Below are 8,728 nucleotides of genomic sequence, written 5' to 3' on the forward strand. Positions count from 1 at the left end.
TTCTAGACTAGAGATGTAAGTCCTGCCTCCTAAATACCAACAATTCTGTAGAACTACCTGCGTTACTAAGAAGCTTTGCAAATTATTTCTTACAGTCAACACCTGAAGTTTGTTTGCCTTTTACACAGGCCTATTTGTTGGTGTAGAGCTCAATACGTTATTTTTTACTCTCTACCTCCCTCTGCCGCTGAGATGAGAACAAACCAAATAGAAGCTGGCTGGCTTCTGTTTCCTTCCCTTTCATTCAGTTTTGCCTTGCCTTTGCCTTTATCAAATGCAGCCCCTTAGGGAAGATGCTGAGAATTCAGTGGCCCTCACTTAATCCCAGCGACTGATCTCAAATGAGAGGCATTTAGAAAGCGCCCCCGCAGAGCCTGGTACTGGGACCAGACCAGAGCGGGAAATACTTACCCTTTAAAAACCATTCTTTGAATATTTATTTAATATGCATTTGGTAGAGGTTGGGGAACCGGTTTTCTGTTACTGAAAATCATGAATTTTCCACCAGCTGCCTGATTATCCCCTTCTCCAAAAACAAAACTGTCACAAGAGTGGTATAGAGCTTAGATGTGATTGAGCAGAGAGACGAGTGGGGGCTGGAGGGCGAGTGGGAGTTCTCACAGCACACAGCACTGCCGTCAAACAGAGCAACAGGCGCAGGCCTGTCAGCTACTGGGAGTCCCCTCCTTTCCCTTCCCAGGTCTCCCTCCCTAGTCCCTAGTCACTCCAACCTCTCTCCCTCTCTCTCTGCGGTTTATTGCTGCCCTAACCACATACTCCAAGCTTACCTATCCTCTCCCATTACTAAATCCCATCTTTGAGAGTATTAAATACCCATCATACCAAGGGTAATATTTTAGTTTTCCTCACCAAAATAAAGGTCTTTCAGTTACCAGGATTCTGCCTTCCTACAAGGTGGTTTCTTGTTACAATTTCAAGTAAGAGACTTATTCAATGTGCTGACTGGGAGCCGGACCACTTTGCATTCCTTAGGCTGGTAACCTAAGAAATTGCATATGGAAACCTGAGTTAACAGGTCCCCTTTTTTCAATTATTCCAATGATGTTTGGTATTGCTTGTAAATTAGTACCCTGGCAAATGTTTAAACATGCAGTTCCCGGATGCCACCTGTGTGAAGGGAGTTTCCCATCTAGGCGTCCCCTGAACGGGGTTTGGATTTGCATCTTTGTCTGTTGTGTCTATGGTAACGTCATAGAGAAGCCACTCAGATCATTACAGGGAGAAAAGAGCAGTTCCGTCATCATTTTCACATGACTGAGCTGAGCCAGTCTCAGGCAATTGCTCTGTGGGAAGGGAAAGGCTAAAGAACTAACCAAGGGAAAAAGACGTCTCCCTTAAGAGGCCTGAGGAAAGTTTGCTGGACTTGTGTTACGCCGGCAGAACCTCATTAAGGGCTTCAAGCTGACAAAAGATGAAAAATCGAGTCATTCCTGGTCCCTGCTCCTTCAGCTGGAGTCTGTCACCCTAGGGCACAGGTGGCAAACGCAAGGCCCTCGGGCCAAATCCGGCCCTCCACCTTGTTTTATCCAGCCCGGCACCTCGTTTCCACCCAGCAGCAGCGCCTAACTCTCGCTTAACTGTTAAGGAGTAGTTACATTTATACAGTCCTCAAATTACATTACATTCGGCCCTTTGAAGGCGACTGCCTGTGAAAATGAGTTTGACGCCCTCGCCCCAGGGAAAACAACACCGGTGGAATACCCCCGCAATGCTGTGTAGCGCCTGCTACACATGCCAGGAGCTCCACTGGCTTCTTCATGGTGCCATCTCAGCCCGCCCAGCAACTGCATTTGGCGTGCTATTCCCATTTTACAGAAATTTAAAATTTGTAACTTTCCCAAGGCCTCAGGACTGTTCAGAAGAGGAATTGTATTCAACCCACAGGTCTGCAGTTTGTTTCTGCAGAGGGTTAGGGAAACAACACATCAGCCCTTCTCCCTCAGCTCACTGGTCTCTTCCCCTGGGCTCTAAGCCCGGTGCTCCCTCCTGCTCCGTACCTATCCTCGTCTGCCTTCTCTTGAGACAGTGGGCCACTCCCTACCCCTGTTCTTTTCTCCCTCACCCCCTAATGTCATTCTAGAATTGCAGAACTTTCCAATCGGAAGGAACCATGGACTTCTCCGAAGGGGAAAGCCTAAGTAGTTTGTTCGCGATGGCAAACCCACATGGGAGAGAGATGGCAACCGAGTCCGTGCACCCCTGGTAGAGAGCGCTTTTCACGCCTCTGAGCTGGCTGTGGGGAGCACAGCTCCTCTACCCGTAACCACACCTGGTGAAGAGCCAGGACTCCTCCCCACGCCGACGCCAGGACCTGTGCCTTCTCTGACACGCTGTGTTCCTGCTGACAACCCCTGCCTGCGCACTCGGCACTACTGGGCCCAAAGCACTGCAGGCTCCTGTCCCCACCTCACTTTTAAGAAAACTAGGCTCTGAAAGAGCCATCTTCAATAGTTACCATTTTTGAGAACAACTAAAACATCTGCCATACACTCTAGAAATATCACTAATGCTTAAAACATATTAAGGCAGGCATGATCTCTATTTAACAGAAAAAGAAATAGGTCTGGGCAGGTTAAATGACATACTGGGTTACATAGTGGATGATACAGCTAGTATATGGCAGAGCCAGGTTTTGAACTGGAGACCGTAACACTAAATCTCTACTTTTTGCGTCCTGCACACAAGGAGATCATGTGGCAAGGAAGTGATGGGGCTGTGATCCCAGTCTAGGGGTTTGACATCTAATCCAGGATTCTGTCCTTTATAACGAGCAGACTCTGACTAATCTAAGAAAGAACCAATATAGGTGCAGACCCTCACATATACACAAACAGTTTCACACACCATTTAGTATAAATAAATCATAATTTAATCCGAGGGACCGATGTACTTTTAAACTTTGTGGTTATTTTTGAAAATACACAGTTTTTATTTTAATGCCCTAACGTAAACTATCAGCACACTTGCTCTCTTTAGGAGAATGGAGAGCTGATCGGAATTTCAGACCCTACGGGAGATGTTGGATGGAGACCCCATCCTATTAAAGAGAGTCATTAACATTTTGGTTTTTGTTTTAAGGTGCAGAGGAGGCTCGCGGTTAGTTCCCTGGGAGTCCGAATTTATTATGAGAAAATGCTGGCAGATGTTTTAGACTTGAAAAAGGTCCACCAATCTCAGCTCAGGCTAAATTCATTCTAAATTTGTTCTGCTGATTTAGATGTTTGCAGAGGAGGAGGAGGGGCGGGTTATGCTGCCTTTATCGGATTCATGCTGTGCTCCATCCAGATAAGAAGCTCTGTTCCTCACCCAAAGCTGTGTGTTCCTCCCTGGCATTGCCTGTTGGCTGAACACACTGCTAAGCATAGAGAAAGCCTCACCCCAAGTTCTAAGAACCCCCTTCTTGAAGCACTGGTTCACTTGGCATTTCCCCTTGGATGCTTCAAAATGCTGTCCCCTCAAGGCAAATGGCCTGTCAGGCCCATTGTGAGTCACCCTGATTAGTAGTCTCCAAGGCCCATTCACACAGTGGGACTGCAGTTCTCCAATGTCCTCCCACTCCCGCCCCCACTGAACTCTGCTAAGAAGAGAAGATGACTTACCAAGTGACTTTGCACAATCACATTAGCTGCTTTTTATACTCTTTTAGACTAGAAAATGAAAGAAATTGGCCTTCCTTTTTTTTTTTTTTCCCTGCTGGTGTATCTAATTCCTTCAGCTTAGAAAAAAGTGCCCCCAGAGCTTTTTTTTTTTTTTTTTTTTTTTGCAAGGCCGGAAATGAGCCAAATGGCTTGGGTGCTGCTTTACATAGTCAGCAGAGGCCCCGACTGAGCCCAGGCTTAGAGGGGCTTGCAGGAAATAAACACACTTTTCAGGGGGAGCTACGGCTCAGGGAATTGGCAGTGTTGAGGGTGCCGGAGGCCCCAGCCCACAGTGGGAGAGGGAATATGGGGCCCTTGTGATGCCGCCCTTTCTAATGTGATCTGAGTTGATCCGCGTGCTCAGGGCCTGGCCTGCCTGAGCCTCACGAGAGCCTAGACACTCGCTGGGACGCCTTCCACCTCCGACATTCTGATCCCCACGGAATGCTCAGTGAGGGGAAGTGTTGATTAGGGTTAATATGGGGCGATTTTCGAAAGAGCTTGAGCATGTCATACGTTTACCTTTTAGTTGTTTAAATGACTCACTTGCATGACATGAGCAGGACTTTTCTTCCCTAAAGAACCTAAAGCGTGCACACAAGCAGAGGAGGATGGAATGAGTTTAAGGTCTGTTCTGAGGTACATTGGCATCAGGAGGCCTGGGAGTACAGTGAAGAGGAGCTATGTAGGGCAGGGCAGAGAGGGGCATTCCCAGGGGAGCCTTCATCATGCTAAGGTTACATGTCCCAGGAGGAGAAATGTCCTGAGGTTACACAGGTAAAGAGGTGACCTGTGAAGTACTCAGCCCTCCTGAGCTTTAACACCTAAGCTTGAAATCTGAGGCTGATCCATCATCACTGACATGCAGCCCAGAATCTGACCTGGGCCAACTCTCCAGCCAGCTGACAGGCTCCCAGTTGGAGAGATGCACCTCTGGGCTTGGGTGCACTGGAGGATGTCAGCTCCTTCCTGCATTTAGGGTACAGCCCCAACCGGATGCCAGCTCCAAAGGCCAACTGCGCACCCACAGTGGGCTGTCCTGGAGCTGTGTGATGCGCACAACTATGTTGTGGTGCCCAGCTCAAGTCCGCTCCAGGCTCTGCTGTGCCTAGAACAGAAAGCAAAAACATTGTCCTGGACAGAGCCAGACTGTAAGCTCGGTTGCCAGGAAGGCACTCGGCTTCACCCTGGGTTGGAGTCCTATCTCCAGCAGTAGCACTTGAGCAACCTCAGCTCTCTGAGCCTCAGTCTCCTCTTCAGTGAAATGTAAACTCTGTTCTATAAATGTTGAGTGCCTGCCCTACGCAGGTGCTGCCTTAGGTACTGAAGATACAGTGGGACTATGGGGGGCAAGACAAACAGGACCCTGGCCTCACGGAAACAAACCTCACAGGGTCTTGGAAGGATCCATGAGATATGTGAAATGCTTGGCATCTTGTCTGACCCTGCTAGGTGCTCACTCCATGCTAGCTCTAATAAGTTCCTCCGAAAATGGTAGAAAATCTTTTTAAAACATGCCCTTTCCCACCTCAGTCTTGGCATGTGGATTTCTCTCTGCCTGGAAGACTCTTGTTTCTTTTGCTTAGCTAATTCCCGCTCACCCAGTTCTCAGGTTAAATGTCACTTCCTCAGGGTCGCGCATCCCTGACCAGGTCATATTCAGGTTCCTCTGTTGTGCGTTATCTACTTTGAGTTATTCATCACTTTGGTAATTACTACTTGTTTAATGTCTGTGTTCCTAATGAGACTGTAATCCTCGTGTGGACAAGAGCCTTGTCTACCTGAAGTCTCGACACCTGGCTTTGAGATTCTCCGTAAATATCTGACCATCCACCTGGCTGACATGTGAATATGTTGCCCTCCGGATGAGAAAAATACACTGGAACAGAAAAAAGGGAGCCCAGCCCATCAGGAGCACATGGGCCCTTTATTTCCTTCCTATTTCTCTCTCCTAATGTGGAAAGGAGAGACAGCTAAGAGATGATTGGAAAAACAGGCCACGCCCTGGGCAGCCCCACATCTCCTTGGAAGCAATCAGGTGCAAAGGATGCCGCGTTGTGTTCCCCGCGGTTGATAAGCGTCTATCCATCACCATCTGGGCACTGCGGTGAACAGGACAGGAAGAGTCCTTTTGAGCCATATGCCACAGTCACACCCTTGTCTCTTCTCCCATAGCCAGGAAGCATGATTTAAAGGAAAAGGTGTTGTCTCTTGTAACTGTAATAGAGGAAGCCTGAAAAAATGAAATCCAATGTCATGTAATTGGAATGACGTCAGTAGCAGAAATGTAACCATGCTGACTTTTCACTCAGTCACCCCGTATAAAAGACGGCCCCAGACTCAAGCCACCTCAGTATATTGAGAAAGAGACCCCGGCAAACAGTCAATTACACCTGACTCACTGGCAATGTTAAATATTCTTGGTCTTTTGTTCCTGTGTGATTTAACAAAACAGCAATGTGACCTGACTCCCGTGGTTTTCTATTGGCCAGAGTCCAAATCTTCTGGGCAGTGCTGGCCTTCCCTCCCACGTGCATTCCTGCAGGCCTACCACACGGAACTGCATCCCATAGATGAAGTGCGGAGATGCCCCGCCTCTCCAAACTTCCATGCCTTTGCCCATGCTGCTCTCAGTCATAAGTCCCTTCCTCCATATAAATACGGAAGATCTATCGATCGATCAATCTATCCATCCATCCATCCATCCATCCATCCATTCATCTATTTATCTGTCAAACCTCCATTTACTCTTCACAACTAAGGTGAAACATTTTCTCTAACACCTTCTCTGACCACCTACCTTCCCCCAAGCTGAAGTTAAGTGCTTTCATTCCTAATCCTTACAACAATGTGGTAAGATTATTTATAAATTTCTTTCTCACTAAATTGATGACAAAAAACAAATCATCTTTTTAATCCCCTTCAGCTAGCATGGTGCCTAACACATCATAGGTGCAGAATGAATGAAAAGCAGGAAGCCAGGCATTGACCAACTGTCCTGGGTCCAGTGGGTCGGGCGAAATGCCTAGGGGCAAGTGGACGGGCCGGAAATGACTAGTGGGTACTTTTGTGAACAGACCGTTAAAACAACGAGAAGTCATTAGAGGCCTGTGTGCAAGGAAACAACATAAAGAAGTAGAATTTGGGTACATTATATGAAGGTTTAATGGGTGTGATGAGGTTAAAGGATGAAAATGTTGCGCCTATTCCATAGATGAGAAAACTGAAGCATTAGGAAGTTAAATGTTTTACCAAAACACACACAGCTACCACACGAAGAAATCTGGTTTAGAATCCATATCTGATTTCAGAGTTTGTGTTCTTAGACATTACACGAAAACTCAGCCACATCTGCAAACACCGCATTGAACTAGGGCCCTTCAGGTCTTCGGGGAGTGCTCTCCCGGCTGTGCTAAGGTGGACTCCACAATGGCACCAACCCTCCTGGGGCCCACCTCAGTTTCCTCTCCAGTGAAGTGAGGAGCAGCGAGCTTGGTGACTGCGAGGCTGTGATCCTCCGCAGAACACCAGCGGGCTTCCTGATCTGGAAATCACCTCGGTCAGAACTGAGTGCACGTGTGCACTGACCCTAAACACTTTTTCACGGGTCGCAACCCTGACTCCAAAACACAAGAAAGGCTGTGAAATGCTACCTTGGAGTTCTCAGCTTTCTCCCCAAATGGGTATTTAAAATATGCTTGGGCACTTGCGTGTAACTGCTGAACTCACAGAAACTGTCTGTTCCTCTGAGCAGTCGCACTGAGCAGTCCAAGCAGACCCTCCGCGGCCCGAGGGGCTCTACTCTGCATCAGGCTGAAATAAAGTTCAGCATTGCTCTACCCAAACCTGTGGCACCCCACCCATCACGTCAGTCTCGATCATGCAATTCTCTGACTTCAGGCTGGATCGTGTGGCTCAGAACGAAGTCTGAGATGAAAAGTCCCCACTCAAACCACTGAGTAACATCCTGTTGTTCTCATCGACTCTGTGCAGTAACTGCTTTGACTCAGCTTTTGTTTGGAATGATCGGTCTGTTGCCATTTTTCTGCAACATTCAGAACAAGATACAATCTCATTATGGTCAGCTACAGAGAGTAGACCTTTCAGAGCACAAAGAAACATCTGTCTTCCATCCGGGTGCCTAAAAAATAGGACTTTCAACAGAGTACATTGTAGGACGCTAATGCTTTTAAAGGGCAAAAAATGCATTTCCGACTAAAATCTCAATAAATGTGTCTAACAACATTTTTTCATCTTACACACTGGCTTTCCAGAGAGGGTTTCAGAGGCCAGTAGCGCACAGTGTTCATTAAGAACATCATCTCTCCTTCAGCAAGACCTGGTTCAAACACCCGTTCTTGTCATGCACTAGCTGTGTGATCCCGGAAAGCGACCTCACCCTGATACTTTTAGGTTCTCTTAGAGACGTAAAACGGAGAGAAGTAGTACCTTCACCAGGAGATGTTTTCAAAGAGACTGGCACATGGTAAAGCACTAAATAAACATCTATTGCTCTTCCTGCTTTGGTAATGCCATTGTTACTACCGGAGGCAGAGTGGCCCCATTCCTGATGCGGCTGAAAGAACGCGGATTTAGAATAAGGAAACCTGAATTTGCACTCCACCCCTGCCACTTACTAGTTGCGTGACCTTGGGGAAATCACTGGATCCTTCTCAACTCAGCTTCCTCATCTGTAAAACAGGGAAAATAAAAATAGCTAACTTGCCAATAGCAGCCCCGAGGTGCAAATGGAGTGGTTTCTGTGAACTGTGACACCTGCCAACTAAGCTCTGTACGCCTGCATTCTGTTGTCGTCGTATTATGGACTGAATGTCCCTCCAAAATGCACATGGTGAAACCCTAAACCCTGATGTTATTAGGAGCTGGGGCCTTGGGAGGCGACTAGGTTTAGATGAGATCATAAGGGTGGAGCCCCCGTGAAATCAGACGGAAACCTAGATCCTGGACTTGGGCCTCTGGGACTGTGAGAAATAAATGTTTGTTGTTTATGTCTGTGGTATTTGGTTAGAGCTGCCTGAACTGACGGAGACAGTAACACCACCAGCACT

The sequence above is a fragment of the Desmodus rotundus genome, chromosome 3, assembly GCF_022682495.2.
Source record: "Desmodus rotundus isolate HL8 chromosome 3, HLdesRot8A.1, whole genome shotgun sequence".
NCBI classification, from domain to species: Eukaryota; Metazoa; Chordata; class Mammalia; order Chiroptera; family Phyllostomidae; genus Desmodus; species Desmodus rotundus.